This window comes from Mycteria americana, chromosome 6 (genome assembly GCF_035582795.1).
Source record: "Mycteria americana isolate JAX WOST 10 ecotype Jacksonville Zoo and Gardens chromosome 6, USCA_MyAme_1.0, whole genome shotgun sequence".
Taxonomy (NCBI): Eukaryota; Metazoa; Chordata; class Aves; order Ciconiiformes; family Ciconiidae; genus Mycteria; species Mycteria americana.
The window spans coordinates 26,589,227-26,606,576 of NC_134370.1; the positions used below are offsets into that span (position 1 = coordinate 26,589,227).

General features: G+C 41.7%; 1 protein-coding gene across 1 annotated transcript in view; it reads left to right on the forward strand.

Moving 5' to 3' along the window:
- The window catches only part of LRMDA (leucine rich melanocyte differentiation associated), a 696,410-nt gene that overhangs the window by 581,354 nt on the left and 97,706 nt on the right, over window positions 1-17,350 (forward strand). The window lies entirely within an intron of this gene.

Genomic DNA, 17,350 nt, shown 5'->3' on the forward strand with positions numbered 1-17,350 from the left:
CTGAACAAGGATCTGTGATTCAGGTGGGACGGAACTTTGATTTGTTGCAGCCTATATCACTGTCATTGTGCCAGGGCTAAAGACGGCTGTGAAGCTACATCCTGGTCTTGCTGTACTGGAAATCAGATGTCCTGAAAGTGCTGTAGTGCGTTGTGTTCTGACAATGAGCTCATGTAATAACTGGTACTTTTTAAAGAGCAAGGACCAAACCAATGTCCTGGATTTGAGCACACACTTGGCCTTCAGAGATTGAAAAAAACCAAATTAAAATAAATGCAAACACCCCACCCCCACCCCAATTCCCAAGGCGTGTTGTGGCTTTGATTTTCAGGTAAGCATATTTGCTTTGAGGTTGGATTTCTGGTGTTCAATTAAATGGTTAGGGTCTAGTAAGACAGTAAGTAGAATGACAGAATGTTGTAAATGCCTAAGTTCTATAAAAATACATTAAAAGTACCATTAAAAGCCAGGTATCTTCAGATCTGTTTATTTAGATGATAGTGAATTAGAAGTGTGGCTTCATGGCTGATTTTGGAATGTGACTTAGCAAAAGAAATGCCAGTAGCATTAAGCATCAAAAGTAGCATGCCTGCATTATTGAGTGACTTCTCTTGCAATAAAGCAATTGTGTGGTTCTAGTAGGACATGTTACAGACGTGTCCATTCAGAGCTGGGGCTTACCAGGTTCTGACTACCACTGTCTTCACTAGGGTTTAAGAATGCCTGCTCTCTTACTATAAAAGGGGAAAATTATATTCCCCAAATTATCAACTTTTTACCCTTAGCTGTTCACATAATTCTTTATTACTTCTGTCTTGAGTCTTCCCAGAAATATTCTGCTTTGCATGCTAAACATGTGCTGGAAATTTCCTGATGATTAAGCACAGTTATAAATAAAGTGAATAGAGAAGGGAATGTCATCCAAAAAAAGGGTAAAATTGACCCTAAAAGAGACATTGTTAGCACGATCCAATAAGCTTATATATATATGTGTGTATATAAATATATTCACAAGGAAATAATTAAGAAAACTTTCCAAAATTCCAGGTGTTGTAAATAAAGCTTGGAACAACCTGCTGGCAGGGCCCATTAACTCAATCAACTTCTTTTATACAAAGAAAAATCTCTAGGTTCACAAGCCCATAAAAGATTAATTGGAGTCAATAGAAAAATCTCCAAGAAAAGAATGAAATACTTAAACATGCTATTTTAGGTTCTGAATATCTTCAATTTGTTTCTTCACTGAATGCTTTCAGTGTTGTAAAAAATGATTGAATCAGCTGTTCCATATGTAAATATTGGCAGTTTTCAATGCAAACTGGAAAGAAGAATGCTGTAAGTTTGTGAGTGCTCTTATTTGTCCCTGGAGAAACTTGTGTTTACCAGAATCTGAAAGTCTGGCAAATGGTTTGGTATTGCTGTAAATTGATTTGGGGGGGATTGGGAGGGGGAGTAGGAGCAAGCTGAATGTATTCGAATGGTACAATTTTACATGGACATATCTCACTCTATTCAGCTATGAATTTTGCAGGGAGAGCCAAAGCATATAATTCTGCATGCATTGCACAATGCATCTTACAGCTTTTGTGTTCATGCATACAGCATATTATTTCCAGACAGGATCTGGTCTTTTTGGGTTGACTCCATATTTTGTACAGACAATATTCAGGAATTGTAAAAATATCTCTCTCACTTTCAGAGTCCGCAGAAATAGCATATGACAGTGTGGCATGAGTGTGGAATGATATAGAATAATCACTGTAAATGTTATGTCAAGTGTTATGATGCTTGAGTATATAAGTACATGAAGAGAGCAATAAATATGGATACACATTTTTAAGCTTTAGAAAACTTCTCCCCATCTTGGGAAAGTTGTTTTCCCTTAAATTACTTTGTTGCTTAGACCCGCTTTTCTAAGTTGAACTTTTACTCGGTCCCACTGTTCATATTTTTTAGCAGAAAATATATTGGCCTTCTATGCAGGTTTTGAGCACCTGACAGCAATATGACTTGATTCTTTCCGAGATCTAATTGCTGTCCAATTAGCCAAGCCTTCCAAAGTGGTAATTTTATAGCTAGCTTTATTTTTTTTTTTGATTCCAAAACAATGATCTCAAACTCCTAAGGGTCTTTCCTTGGTCTTTGTTAAACTAGCATTTTGTATTTCATTTTTTATGGGTTTAGACACCAGTGATTTACTCGTGTGAAATTTGTACCATTGTCTTACTCAGGTAAAACAAGTCAGTTTAAAGACATGTCCTCCTGTCATACAATATGCTTCCTTTATTTTTAAATTCCATTGCTTGTATTTTTCTAGTTTTCAAATTTTCTGAATAAACAAAATAAAATGGGCCCCACCTTTCTTTCTGCTTGTCCAGATCTATCTACCTTTAAGAAAAAAAAACCAGTTACTTATTGTTGTTTTTAAATAGAAATAGCCATGCTCCCAATACACAAAGGTAATGAAACGTAGTGCATTTTAGTAGAAACTTGCTCCAAAAATTTTGTTTATGTCATTTTTTTAGTGGTTTGTATGTATGGCCCAGGTACCCTTCTGTTCCTTATTGACAATTTATTAACTGAGTACGTATAAAATCTTAAAATAGAGCTTTCAATTCTTAACATAGTTGAAATTGATGGAAAAAGAAATTTTAAAATGGTAATAATGTAATTATTAAATTAAGGATAATTTTCTTGATGTGTGGAAAAAGGCTCCCCACCCTCCACCTCCCTCAGCTTGTATATTCCTTTTTCCTAATGGCATCTTTGGTAAGGAAGTTCCTTTGTTATGTGTAAGCATTCAAACTCAAATGGCCTTCTAAAAAGAACAGTGCTTTCCAGTTGGTGGGGAAAACAGAAATTTATCATTCTATCTCTTGAGAAGCAATATTACTAAATCATGACTATCATGAAAATCTGTTTTTCTCATATAAAAAAAGGTGCTGGATGCCCTTTTTATAAACAGATATTTTATAACCTTATCTGTTACCTGATTTACTTGAAAACCAATTCATTTGCCAAAGCCATTTGGTTTCCAGTAACATTTTACAAATGACTCCTTTTCTTGCACTCTTGTTTCTGGGAACAACCAGTGGTAACTCTGCCCCATAGCTTACTGGTAAAAGGAAGAAGAAGCAGTTTCCATTAAAAACTAAGCCTGTATTTATGTAAGTAGTTTTTAGAGCCTTAGCTTGGATTTATGCCAAGGTTTAATAGTTCCAATCTATTCTGGCTTGTAAGAACTTCCTGAACAAATCCACTGTCCTGTTTGGGTGTCTATTCAGTTAATTATCCAAGTGTTCTGGTATGCACAGACATTACATTTTCTCCTTTTATATATGAATGATGAGTGCCCAAATGAAAAATTGCTATTTATTCTACCAATATGTTTGAGTCAACTGACAGACACATTTTCTTATTTTCTGAAACAGTCTAATCTGAGTTTGGAAGTCATAAACTGCATTCAGAAGCAATACCCAGAAATCCAGGACAGAATATTTTTAAGCTTCCTATTAGCCCTCTGAAGATAATTTTAGAGAGCATTTTTGAACAGAGGGAAAGAGAGGTTCCTTCTGCTCTCCATTTCTCTTTTTGTCTAACAGGGGTGTGCTGAAGATTTGTTTTGGAATTAAGATCTTTCCAAACTTTCATATTCCTAAGCAAGCAAAAACCTGTAGGCATATAATCTGTTAGAGAGACACCTGAACTTGACCTGTCTGGGGTTTTTTCTGTGATCATTATACTGTGCTATTGTACTCAGAGTGTTTGGCATATTAAATTTTCAGTAATGAGTGGTATGACTATACAGAATGCATTCTGACTGATTTTTAGGGTGTACCATACATAAAAGCCAGCTACTAGCTTTGTAGGAGTTGAGATATGCACTAGGTCAAGACAGAAGTGTACTTTAGACTGCACAACAAGCATCGGGTCATCCAGTTGTGCTGGAATTTACAATCCAATAGATGTCAAAGGAGACCTACTATCAAAATTTGGTGTTGAAGGAAGAAGGGATAGAATTTTTGGAGAGCCAGAGGGAGTAATATAATCGATGTGATGCATGAAAGCCCCAAACTATCCTCCGGGGATTTACCTGTTCTACCTCAATTTTCTCAGCCTGCTCATACTTTAGAAATAAATATTCTCAGGTTCATCTGAAACTAGTAATGTCTATCAATCCTTCAAGAATTGGGTCTAGAGTTTTAAGATAATACTTTAAACTTTCTGAAGTAAAATTATAAAATTGACACACACTTCTTAGTAATAAATGTTAATACACAAAGTTATTTCTGAAAGCTTTCAACTCAATACACATGTACTCTGAAAAGCCATGCTGTCTTTAAATCACAGACATAAAAAGAAAAGGAAATCAGTTTGCATAAAAACTTACTTCCAGAAAGATAATTATCCTGTTTATATTATCATTGCAGTCTTCTCTGTTGTTGTTATTGACACAGTTGTTAGGTACTCATTGTGTTTTCAAGCCAGAGGCTTATTTAGAGTTTGAAATTGATTGCTGGGAAAGTCACAAAGCAATTTATGTAGCAACTTATCATAATTAGTTAGTGTTCTTAATGTGAACTGCACTTTATGCTTATCAATTGATTTTTCTGTATATCTGCATAAAGCAGCTCATTGTGTGCTGTCCAAAAAGAGAATAATAATAATAAAAAACCTGTGAGTAGTACTTTATCATTCAGTTAATCTAAGGAATCCTAAACAATTTTTTAACAAAAGGTGTCTATGTATATAAGAAGTATTTGCTTTAACTTGTCTAATAACTAAGAATAGGATGAATAAGAGAACTGCAAGCAGATGCAATATATGGAAGTTCTCTATCGGGCACAGATGCTGTGAATAGTGAGAAATTTTCTTTGTTGATTTACTTGAGGTGTCCTTTGAAAATACCATAGTTTATAAACTGCATGATGTTATGGTGAGTGATAGACTGCGTACCTCTTAGGCCAGGATCTTCTGACCATGAGATTGAATAAGCTTAAAACAAACAAACAAAAAAGTTCACAGTAGCATGGAACAGACAAGATCATATTTTCCAGGGGCAGGAACACTCAGAAATAAGCTGTGACATTTCCTATTAATGCCAGTAAATATGTCCCAAGAGTGAGTTGTGCTGTACTCATGACTTAGCCCCAAGGGGAGTGGGTGGAAATCCTCTTGGCACTGTGGGAGAAGACTAAAATAAGGAGTCTATTATGGAAAAAAAAAAGAAAAAAAAAAGAAAAAAATCTCATTTGGCTTGCCTGTATGAAATGAGAAATTGGGTTCTAGTGCCTTCCTTAGTTTTTCAGTTTGGGAAATGAACATTAATGGAAGCACGAGAGACATGGGAGAAGCATGGAAAGCAAGGTGATGGTAAAGATGAGTGCCAATGTGCGGGAAGACTTCGTTAAGAAAAGATTTTGCTCTCCTGACTTAGCTAGTTTCTCTTAGTTAAAGGGATTCAAAAGAGAAAATGTGTCAGAGGTAGACTGGAGTCCTTGCAGTCTGGAGGTGTGAGAAGGTAATGTCAGATGTTTAAAGAACTCTGTTGTGAGCTGTTTCTGGTGCAGTTGAGTGAAAGGCAGGCCAGGCCTTTCTCATAGCCACTGCTGGATGGCCCCTGCTTGTGCCCGTAGACCTGCCAAATCTTAGAGTTGGAGATGAGATGACCCATGTCTATTTCTTCAGTGGTACAGCTAATTTCATGCCTCTAACTGTGATTTTTCCCTTCCAAGCTGCACTCTAGTTTATTGCCTCCTCAGTTTTTCTGATGTGGTTGCTTTGCAGGGAGAAGAATAGGTAGAAGGAATAAGCGAAACAACATAGGTGGGAGAAATGCTAGAAGGCACGTTTCCTTAGAGAGGCTTACTGCTGTGAAATGCTTCCATCTCATAACAGAAGCCCACCTGTATTGGTATTTGCCCCAAGTCTGCAAATGCATTAGATGTCTGTCCCTGTTGTGTGAATTGACACACCATCACAGATGTTGCCTTTCAAAGGAATCGAGAGGTCTGGTACACGTACACATGATCCATTCAGCTCTCAGCCGTGGAGCGGTTTATTGCTGGGCAGTAATGAAAGAGCAGATTAAGGAGGGTCTCATGTAGTACCTCTTCTGATTCCTAATCTATTTTTTTACTGGAATACAACCACCACCAATAGCAGTGGTCTTTTGTGGACCAATTTACCTCACTTGCTCAGTAGTTATAGTCTCTGCCAGTGCCTGCATGTTTCTCTGTAAAGCACAAAGACTCTCCCAAATGTGGAATAAATTGTGGTTGGATTTGAGTGTGACCTTGACTAATATGGTTCAAGAAATACATTTTCTGGGTCATTGGATTCACGTTCTTGTCACTTACAGGGTCAACAATTTCTTGTCTGTGTATACAAGGAATGTTGGATTTGAATCAGGATACTGTAGATTATTAAAACTTCAGCATAAAAATGTACTGTTATCTTATATATTGCAATGATGAGAGGAACTAGCCATTTGAAACTAGGGTGGAGTGAATGAGTTGGGGATGGTATACAAAGTGACTTGCAGTTTTGTGCAAAGTCTTTCTTGATGATCAGAAAAGTTAAGATTTGGTTTTAAATGACAGTATATTTTAATTTGTGAGCCTTCTCTGTGTTCTGTGGTTTGAAAGTGAACCCTAGGGGTGTGACCAAGCTGACCAGCTGTAAGTTCCAGGAGAATGACTTCCTGGAGTGCTATGTCTCTGTGGGAATAAAATACGGGTGTTTCTCCGCAGCAAGACTTTAAAAGACAAAAAGAGAGTAATTAAGTGGTTAATCAAATTTAGATTAAAATTTTATTAAATATCTGAGGAGTTGGGCACAAAATTCCCATGCTGCATCTAATGGGAATTAGGAGTCTAAGACTCAGGCAGCCTTTCAAAATTGTCAGCATTTTTTTTCCAAATATTATAGAGACTTTCATTTTTCCACAGTGCACATTCCCCAATCTGACTGTTGAAGACCTGACCGTTTTCCATATTTGTGTCACTATTCCCATAATTTCTGAGGTTTTCACTGCAACTTTTCCCATATTTGCCAAAACTAACCTAGCAGCCTGGGCCCCAGTGACCCATACAAGTGTCACATCAGAGGGAATATGATTAATGAGGAAAAAACTGTAACTTCATATTTTTGGGTAGACTAGAAAGTGTCTGATGTTTCACAACATAGCTCATTTTGTCATGCTGGCAATAAGAAACCATGAGAATGCTCAAGCTCCAAACAGTGTGACTGTGAAGTGGCAGAAAAACATAGAAAACATTGGCTTCTATAACTGGAAACTTGGGATCCAAACCTATAAACGTATCTAAAATCTTCTTTAGATATGTAGGAGAAGTAATGATGCAATGAGTCTGCAACTAGCAATTTAAAAAAAAAAAAAGTCCAGTAAATTTGCAAGTTGGCTTTATAATCTTTTACAATAAAGCAGTCCAGTCATGGGCCGCAGTATTACAGCCCTTCCAGAGAAATCAGGTTCAAAGCACACGCAGTGCTGTGCAAATACAGTCTCCTGAGAGATCCCCATGTTTAGTTAGCACTCCAGCATAGCCTGTTTTTGCAAGAGTCCTCCAATTTTATCATTCAGGCACTTTTACAGCCTCATTGGAACAAATAAACAAACATCTGGAATCATGTGGTATATTTAATTAAAAACTTTTTGTTTGGCCAGAAATAGTAAAATCATGAAAAATTGCCTGTCTCCAAGCTCAGAAAGGCCAAATGATGAAGCTGTTGGCTACAGACAGTTTTACAATGTATTGAAATTCATACATATGCACACCTGCTACAAGGCCCCCCCTTTATTTTGATTCATAACCATTAATGAGTGTTTAGTGCACAGATTGTAACCTGTGTTTAAATGGGAATTTACTGTTTTTAATAACATATAGACACGTGTTGCTATATTCCATCCAGCCTGGACTGTTCTGTAGTATACAGACAGGATAAAGCTTTATACTGTTGGTTTTAAAAAAAAAAAAAAAAAGAAAATCTTTACAGTACATGTTCCGTTTGAATATTCTGTCATATGAGCATGTTTTAATTCCAGGGGCAGTAAATATCTGCCCCGTGCTAAGAGTCTATGTATCAAATGTTGGAAACATGAAACATGCTGTTTTCTCATTAAAATTAGAGACTGTACTGAAAATGTAAATTTTCATTGTTTAATTTAAGGCATTTTTTGAGGAAAATTTCAGGAGATTCTTGATGCTTTTGCAGACAAAACTGCTTGCTGAGTCAGTCATCTGACATACTACTGTATGGTCACAAAATATCCTACAGACGAGGATTATTATTTATGAAAACTAATTTGCCTAATGCACTGCTACCATTCTGGATGCAGAAATATAGGCCTTTGAACATATAGAACATAGAAACTTATTTTTGAGTTGTTACATCTTAGTTTCTAAACAACTGAAACCCTCTATTGAGAAAAAGAAAATGACGTGCACAGAAAGTACTACTGCATCTGAATGTTGTTCACAATTCTTCATATTACTTATGATTAAAATAATTTGGACATTCCATTTTGAGCTGCATTTCTCTGAGGATTTAGGCTACTTAGCAGGGTAGGATGCATATGTGACCTAGGCTGCTGTCCTGTGGTTAGTGTTACTGAACTAAATGAAGAGGATGTGGGTGTCATCAGAAACAAAGTACTAATTCCCACATAGTGAATACATGTAGAAGCCTACTTCAAAATTGAGGGAGGGGATGAAATTTCCTGCTCAGTCAGAAGGGTAGCTATCTGCATAACAGCAATGAAACTATTTTATCCCCTTGTGTGTTCTTTATTGTGCACACATCTTGATGTAACATCTATATTTCTTCGAAACTATGAACATCCATTTTGCATTTCTTTGTTCAGTGTGTGTGCTGTGCTAGGAGTGGGTGAAGGTTCCTTTCTTTAATTTTGCCTGCAGGAAAGAAGGGGGTATCTTTGTATGATTTCATTGCATCTTCTTATGCAAGAAGAGAAAGCTGTCAACATTTTATAGGATATGAATACCTGTATTCATGATCTAATGATATGTTTGCTGATCAAAGTTCCTTTCAGAGCTCTGAAAGCAAATCTTAAGTAGGTTGACAACTTCCCTTTTCTTCCTGTTTTGTGATATTTTTGTGGTCTTTTAGTAGCCTCAGTGCTAGAAAAGTAAATGATAGGAAGTAGCAAGATATCCTTCATTAGCTTTGTGTTGTGGTTTAACCCCAGCCGGCAACTAAGCACCACACAGTCAGTCACTCTCCCCTGGTGGGATGGGGGAGAGAATCGGAAGGGTAAAAGTGAGAAAACTCGTGGTTGACATAAAGACAGTTCAGTAAGTAAAGCAAAAGCTGTGCATGCAAGCAAAGCAAAGCAAGGAATTCATTCACTCCTTCCCATCTGCAGACAGGTGTTCAGCCATCTCCAGGAAAGCAGGGCTCCATCACACATAACGGTTACTTGGGAAGACAAAATGCCATGACTCCGAATGTGCCCCCCTTCCTCCTCTTTCCCCCAGCTGTATATGCTGAGCATGCCATATGGTATGGAATAGCCCTTTGGTCAGCTGGGGTCAGCTGTCCCAGCCGTGTCCCCTCCCAGCTTCTTGTGCAGCCCCAGCCTCCTCGCTGGTGGGGTTGGGTGAGGAGCAGAAAAGGCCTTGACTCTGTGTGAGCACTGCTCAGCAACAACTAAAACATCCCTGTGTTATCAACACTGTTTCCAGCACAAATCCAAACCATAGCCCCATTCTAGCTACCATGAAGAAAATTAACTCTAGCCAGCCAAAACCAGCACATTCTCCACTCTTTATTCCATACCATTTAAGTCATGCTCAGGCCCCACACTATCCAATACATCCTCACTAACCACTACCCCCCTCCCCGTCCTTTGATACAATACACAGATATCATTCCCTTAGTCTATGGACCACCCCTGTGAAATGCCCTTAAATGTCCACTGAGTTCATTCAGTCCATGACTTTGGGCTCCATCTGTTATGTTGGTCACTCAGGACAGGAGAGGTGGTGTGTTGCATGGAGTTACTGGGCATCAAAGCTAGCTCAGGTCAGGTCACTTGCTGCACTTGCACTGCTTCTTGTAAGGCTTGTCCTCTGTTGGTTCAGGTGGTTCCTGCTATAGTAATTCCTTAACATAAAACTCAGATCCTGGGTTACAACAATTTAAAGGTATTTCCATTACAGTCTCCACTCCTGGTCCCTTTGGGCCAGGTTGTAGGGTTTAACATTTCAGTGAACTCTTCCCCTTGCTCCTAGCCTGGCTAGCAACAAGGGGTTCCTGCTATAGTAATTCCTGTAACATGCAACTCCAATCCCAGGTCACAACAATTTAAAGGTATTTCCATCACAGTCTCCACCTGTGGTCCCTTTGGGCCAGACCATCAGGTTTAACATTGCAATGAACTCATCCCCCCACCCCTGCTCCAGCTTGGTCTTATCCACAGACTGCAGTCCTTTAGGGTTGTACCAGTTCCAAGTGGAGCCTTATCTATGATCCACAGTCTCTCCAGTGGTATACCTGCTGCGGCATAGACTTATCCACAGCCACAGTTGCTTTGAGGTGCACCTGTTCCAGCGTGGCCTTCTCCATGGCCACAATGCCTTCAGAGATATACCTGCTCCAGCATGGCCTTATGTACAGCCACAGTCCCTCCAGAAGTAAACCTGTGCCAACATGGCCTTACCCGTGGCTGCAGTCCCTCCAGGGGTGTACCTGCTCTTTCGTGGGCTTATCCATGGCCACATGCTTTGAGGTGCTCCAGCATGACCTCACGCACAGCCACTGATGCTTCAAGGTGTACCTGCTGCAGCATAGACTTATCCACAGCCACAGATGCTTTGAGGTGTATCTTCTCCAGCGTGGACTTATCCTTGGGCCACAATTCCTTCAGAGGTATACCTGCTGCAGCACAGACATAACCATGGCCACAGATGCTTCGAGATGTACCGGCTCTGGTGTGGGCTTATCCACGGCCACAGATGCTTCAGGGTGTCCTGCTCCCGCATGGACTCACCCACAGGTCACAGTCTCTTTGACCCGAGTTCATACTGGAGTTCCAGCCTGTCCAGTACAGCAGCACAGAAACAGCAGCAATGCCTGGGCCATCTGCCAGCCCAGGCGCATGGCCATTGCTGTTATCAAAATGTTCCCAAGCATAGCAGAGTAAGATGATAAGCAGTACAGCAAGCAGCGACAGTAAAAAGCAGCCACTAATGAGCGCTAGACTCTAGTATACAGTAAGGCAAGCAAACCTCATGGCAAGCACAAGAAGCCTGCTGATTAATAGCTAAACAGCATTAACAGCTATAAATTCTATCTAGCACATTCCAATCAAATTTGTCATTATCTCGAACCCTTCAAGCCCCACGCTGGTGCCAGAAAGGACTGTTGTGGTTTAACCCCAGCCGGCAACGAAGCACCACACAGTCAGTCAGTCACTCACCCCCTCCCAGTCCCCCCCAGTGGGATGGGAGAGAGAATCGGAAGGGTAAAAGTGAGAAAACTTGTGGGTTGACATAAAGACAGTTTAATAGGGAAAGCAAAAGCTGCGCATGCAAGCAAAGCAAAACAAGGAATTCATTCACTACTTCCCATGGGCAGGCAGGTATTTAACCATCTCCAGGAAAGCAGGGCTCCATCATGCGTAATGGTTACTTGGGAAGACAAAACGCCATCACTCCAAACGTGCCCCCCTTCCTTATTCCCCCAGCTTTGTATGCTGAGCACCATGTCGTATGGTATGGAATAGCCCTTTGGTCAGCTGGGGTCAGCTGTCCCAGCCGTGTCCCCTCCCAGCTTCTTGTGCAGCCCCAGCCTCCTCGCTGGTGGGGTGGGGTGAGGAGCAGAAAAGGCCTTGACTCTGTGTGAGCACTGCTCAGCAGTCACTAAAACATCCCTGTGTTATCAACACTGTTTCCAGCACAAATCCAAACCATAGCCCCATACAAGCTACCATGAAGAAAATTAACTCTACCCCAGCCAAAACCAGCACACTTTATATGCCCTTAATCAGAGAGATCACACCTAGGGAGAAGAAGGGGAGGAGACAGAGGTAAACAATAAGTATAAACAAGTGAAATTGTTTTATGTCCCTTACCAAACAGAGAATGGCTGATCCTTTTTTTGTTGATATTCATTGTGTTGCCTTTTATAGTTTGAGAGATTTTGAAAGTTATTTCTGTTTACACAGGATGAAATTCCTTTATTGCATGATTGACAACATTGGTGTGTTTTGTAAGACCCTTTTAAAAAAGCTTGTCTATGACTCTAAAGTGCCTAGTAAACCTAGGCAACCACCTGAAAGACCCCCCACCTGTGGCTGCATAAAACTGAAATAAAGAATGGAAAATAACCCATTGAGCATGCACTTTCCCACCTACTGAGAGCAAAATGCAATGCAGTGCAATTTTACTACTTGCGTGCCACTGGGGAAAATAGACTCCTAAAATCACATAGTGAAGCACTGGAAAAATTCAGCGAATTTGTACTAAGCGCTATGTTATAAAACCTAAGGAACCGTAGACTTTGCTTCTCAAGTGAAACAGATTTGTATTGCAGTTCTGTTAGAATGTCTACCCAAATGTAATGATGATATTTAGCACAATAGGCTGAAAAAATGTAAGGCTAGTGAATCACAGAGTCATAGAATGCTTTGGATTGGAAGGGACCTTTACAGGCCATCTAGTCCAACCCCCCTGCAATGAGCAGGGACATCTTCAACTAGATCAGGTTGCTCAGAGCCCCATCCAACCTGACCTTCAATGTTTCCAGGGACGGGGCCTCCACTGCCTCTCTGGGCAACATGTTCCAGTGCCTCACCACCCTCATTGTAAAAAATTTCTTTCTTAAATCCAGTCTAAATCTGCCCTCCCTTAGTTTAAAACCATTGCTCCTTGTCCTGTCACAACAGGCCTTGCTACAAAGTCTGTCCCTGTCTTTCCTATAGGCCCCCTTTAAGTACTGGAAGACTGCTGTAAGGTCTCCCTGCAGCCTTCTCTTCTCCAGGCTGAACAACCCCAACTCTCTCAGCCTGTCCTCGTAGGAGAGGTGCTCCAGCCCTCGGATCATTTTTGTGGCCCTCCTCTGGACCCACTCCAACAACTCCATGTCCTTCTTGGGCTGAGGGCTCCAGAGCTGTACGCAGTACTCCAGGTGGGGTCTCACCAGAGCAGAGGGGCAGAATCACCTCCCTTGACCCGCTGGCCACGCTTCTTTTGATGCAGCCTAGGATACGGTTGGCCTTCTGGGCTGCGAGCGCACGTTGTTGGCTCATGTCCAGCTTTTCATCCATCAGTACCCCCAAGTGCTTTTCCGCGGGGCTGCTCTCGATCACATCATCTCCCAGCCTGTATTGAAACCGAGGATTGCCCTGACCCAGGTGTAGGACCCTGCACTTGGCCTTGTTGAACCTCATGAGGTTCACACAGGCCCACTTCTCCAGCTTGTCCAGATCCCTCTGGATGGCATCCCATCCTTCTGGCCTGTCACCTGCACCACTCAGCTTGGTGTCATCTGCAAACTTGCTGTGGGTGCACTCGATCTCGCTGTCAATGTCATTGATGAAAATATTGAACAGCAGTGGTTGCAGTACAGACCCCTGAGGGACACTATTCATCACTGATCTCCATCTGGACATTGAGCCGTTGACCGCTACCCTCTGGATACGACCATCCGACCAATTCCTTATCCACTGAACAGTCCACCTATCAAATCCTTATCTCTCCAATTTAGAGAGAAGGACGTTGTGGGGGACCATGTCAAAGGCTTTACAGAAGTCTAGACAGATGATATCCATTGCTTTTCCCTTCTCCACTGATGTGGTAACTACCTTGTAGAAAGCCACAAGGTTGGTCAGGCAGTACTTGCCCTTGGTGAAGCCATGCTGGCTGTCTCGAATCACCTCCCTGTCCTCCATGTGCTCTAGCATAGCTCCTAGGAGGATCTGTTCCATGATCTTCCCAGGCACAGAGGTGAGGCTGACAGGTCGGTAGTTCCCGGGGTCCTCCTTTCTATCTTTTTTAAAAATGGGTGCAATATTTCCTTTTTTGCAGTCACTAGGGGCTTCACCTGACTGCCATGACTTTTCAAATATCATGGAGAGTGGCTTGGCAGCTACATCAGCCGATTCCCTCGGGGGAATCCCTCTGGGATGCATCTTGTCAGGTCCCATAGGCTTATATATGTTCAGGTTTCTCAGGTGGTCATGAACCTGATCTTCCCTTACAGTGGGAGGGGCTTTACCCCCCTGGTCCCCAACATGTTGTCCATTGATTTGGGAGGGGTGAGGAGAGCAGTTGCCAGAGAAGACTGAGGCAAAAAAGTTGTTGAGTACCTTAGCCTTCTCCTCATCTGTTGATACTAGGTCACCATTCTTGTTCATCAGTGGAGGTACGCTTTCTTTAACTTTCCTGTTGTGGTTGATATACCTGTAGAAGCCCTTCTTGCTATTCCTTGCATCCCATGCCAAGTTCAGCTCCAGCTGTGCCTTGGCTTTCCTGACCCCATCACTACGCAAGCAGGCAGTGTCCCTATACTCTTCCCAGGTTACCTGTCCCTGCTTCCACTGCTTGTGCAGTTCCCTCTTGCTGTTTAGTTTGACCAGCATGTCTTGACTCGGCCATGCTGGTTTCTTCCCTTGCTTGCCTGATTTCCTACATCTGGGGACTGAGAGCTCTTGCGCTTTATGTAAAGCATCCTTAAAGATCTGCCAGCTCTGTTCTGCTCCCCTGTCCCTGAGGACTGTTTCCAGGGGGTCCTACTGACTAACTCCTTGAAGAGCTGGAATTTTGCTTTCCTAAAATTTAGAGTCCTGACTATACTCCTCGCCTGACCCATATCCCTCAGGACTGTGAACTCCACCAGTGCATGATCACTGCAGCCTAGGCTGCCTCCAATCTTGACATCACTGATGAGCTCACTTGCATTGGTGACCATCAGGTCCAGTATCGCATCCCCTTGGGTAGGGGTTCTATTAGCTGGCTTAAGAAATTATCCTCAATGCACTCCAGGAGTCGCCCGGATTGCCTACAGCTCTCCGTGCTATTTTTCCAGCAGATGTCGGGGTGGTTGAAGTCCCCAGGTAGGACAAGAGCTTGTGAGCATGATGCCTCCTGTAGCTGGAGAAAGAAGGCTTCATCAGTAGGCTCCCCTTGATCAGGAGGCCTGTAGTAGGCACCAACCACAAGGTTCCATTTGTTGCCTCGGTCTCTAATTCTTACCCATAAGCTTTCAATCTGCTCATGGCCATTCTTCAGGGACAGCTCTTCACACTCCATCCATTTCTTGATATAGAGGGCAACACCTCTGCCCCTCCTTCCTCGCCTGTCCCTTCCAAACAGCCTGTAGCCATCGATAGCCACACTCCAGTCATGGGATTTGTCCCACCAGGTTTCAGTTATGGCAATGAGGTCGTAGCTTTCTAGCAGCATGGTAACTTCCAACTCCTCCTGTTTGTTGCCCATGCTATGTGCATTCATGTAGAGACACTTCATCTGGGCTGTCAGCCATGTCACCTTCCTAGTGGAACACCCCTTGTTTCCCTTAAGGTGTCCCATGGAAGTTTCGTTGTTGGCTCCTACTACCTCAGGAGCCCTCAGTTCATCTCTGCAAGACTTGACTGTGGTGTAGTGTCCCCGGCATGCCCCTGGGCAACAGGTTGAGGGCCCATACTAGCACCCCGTCCCTCTAACCATTGTGTGTCCTCCCGCGGCTTGCCACAGGCAAGCCTGATATGTTCCCTCTCCCCCTTCACATCTAGATTAAAGCCCTGTCAATGAGCCCCGCAAGCTCCTGGGCAAAGACCTCTTTCCCCTTTGAGAAAGGTAGCTCCCATTTGACACCATCAAGCCTGGTGCCGTGTAGGCCACCCCATTGTCAAAAAACCCAAAATTGTGACACTGACACCAGCCACGGAGCTATGTGTTAAGAGACTGGGTCCGCCTATTCCTTCCAATGTCACTGCCCACAACTGGAAGGAAGGAGGAAGAAAATCAGCTATGCAATAACGGTATAAGGGTCCTCTCACAGGAATGCTATACAGAGAGGGGTGCAAGCAACCCTTGTGATGTGTACTTAAAGACCAAGCAAGCCTGCAATCCCTGAATTTGTTTTCTTTTACTTTTGCTCAGTGTTAGGTCATATACAGAGAGGTGGAAAGAGCACATGGCCCGAGTTAGGTCTTTCAGAACCATTTGTAGTAGTAGACATGGCTTCTCACAATTAATAGAGAACTAAATTAGTGTTCACGTCTGGTCTGAGTGGAGTTAGAATATGCGTGTACCAAAATTACAGGGCTACCATGCCAATGTGCTGGATTTGTTTCCATGAAATAAAAGGAGCAGGCTCAATTGAAATAATCCCTTGGGCCCTGATGGAAGAGCTGGAATCTAAAAGCAAAAAAGTTGGCAAACAACCCCCGCCCCCAAAAATCAACCAAACGCACCCCACTACCCCTCCCAAACTCACCCAATTAATTAAGTTGGCAGATTGTCTCCTTCTTCTTAAAGGCAGTGAATGATAAATTCCATGAGGGGAAAAAAAGAGAGCAACTTATAATAAATATATTAAATATAAGTTATTAGATAATTCAGAAGGAATTTGGTGCTAATGCCAACCACTACTGATGTAAAGTACACAATGGGTCAGGAAAAAGAAATACCAGGTGAAATTACAGTAAGGTAAAAAATAGATATATATACACACTCAGCTGCTAATTGCGGATGTAAAGTTTGCCTCGGCTCTGTAATCTGTTGCTAGATAACAATGACAGTAGAAACGTGGAGTATAGCTGAAGGAGTCCCTCTTCTAACTGTTAATCATTACGCTGCTTTCTTTTCAATTTTGTTCCACTTTGTCATTATAAAAGTAATCCCTTTACCAAGGTGAGTTTAATAATAAAGTTAAAGAGAAGCTGTCGGCTAAAGTATTTTTTGTGTTGAAAAATCTGTTTGCAATAAGGGAGTATAATGGTTTTATTCAGTGATCCCACAAATGAGCAGAATTAGAACATCAAGAGATGCTACAAAGGAGAGAGTGCTTGAAATATTGCTAATGTCTGTAAATTCTCTTATTCTGACAACCCTTATGTGCTTTTTTTCTTCTGTCTGCATGTTTAGGGAAGATAGCTGTTCAGATCTGGACAAAGTGAACTAGTTCAAATAGATTGCAAGACTTGTAAATGGCATTCTGGAAGATACAGGAAACATCATTCAGGCAGAAAAAGTTCCCATGAGAAGCTAAAATATGAATTGCAGTTTTGAAAATAAAGAAAGAAAAAATGCAAAGTGCAGGTATGTTCTGTAGAGTACAAAGAAAACTTGAAAGAGTTCTAGTG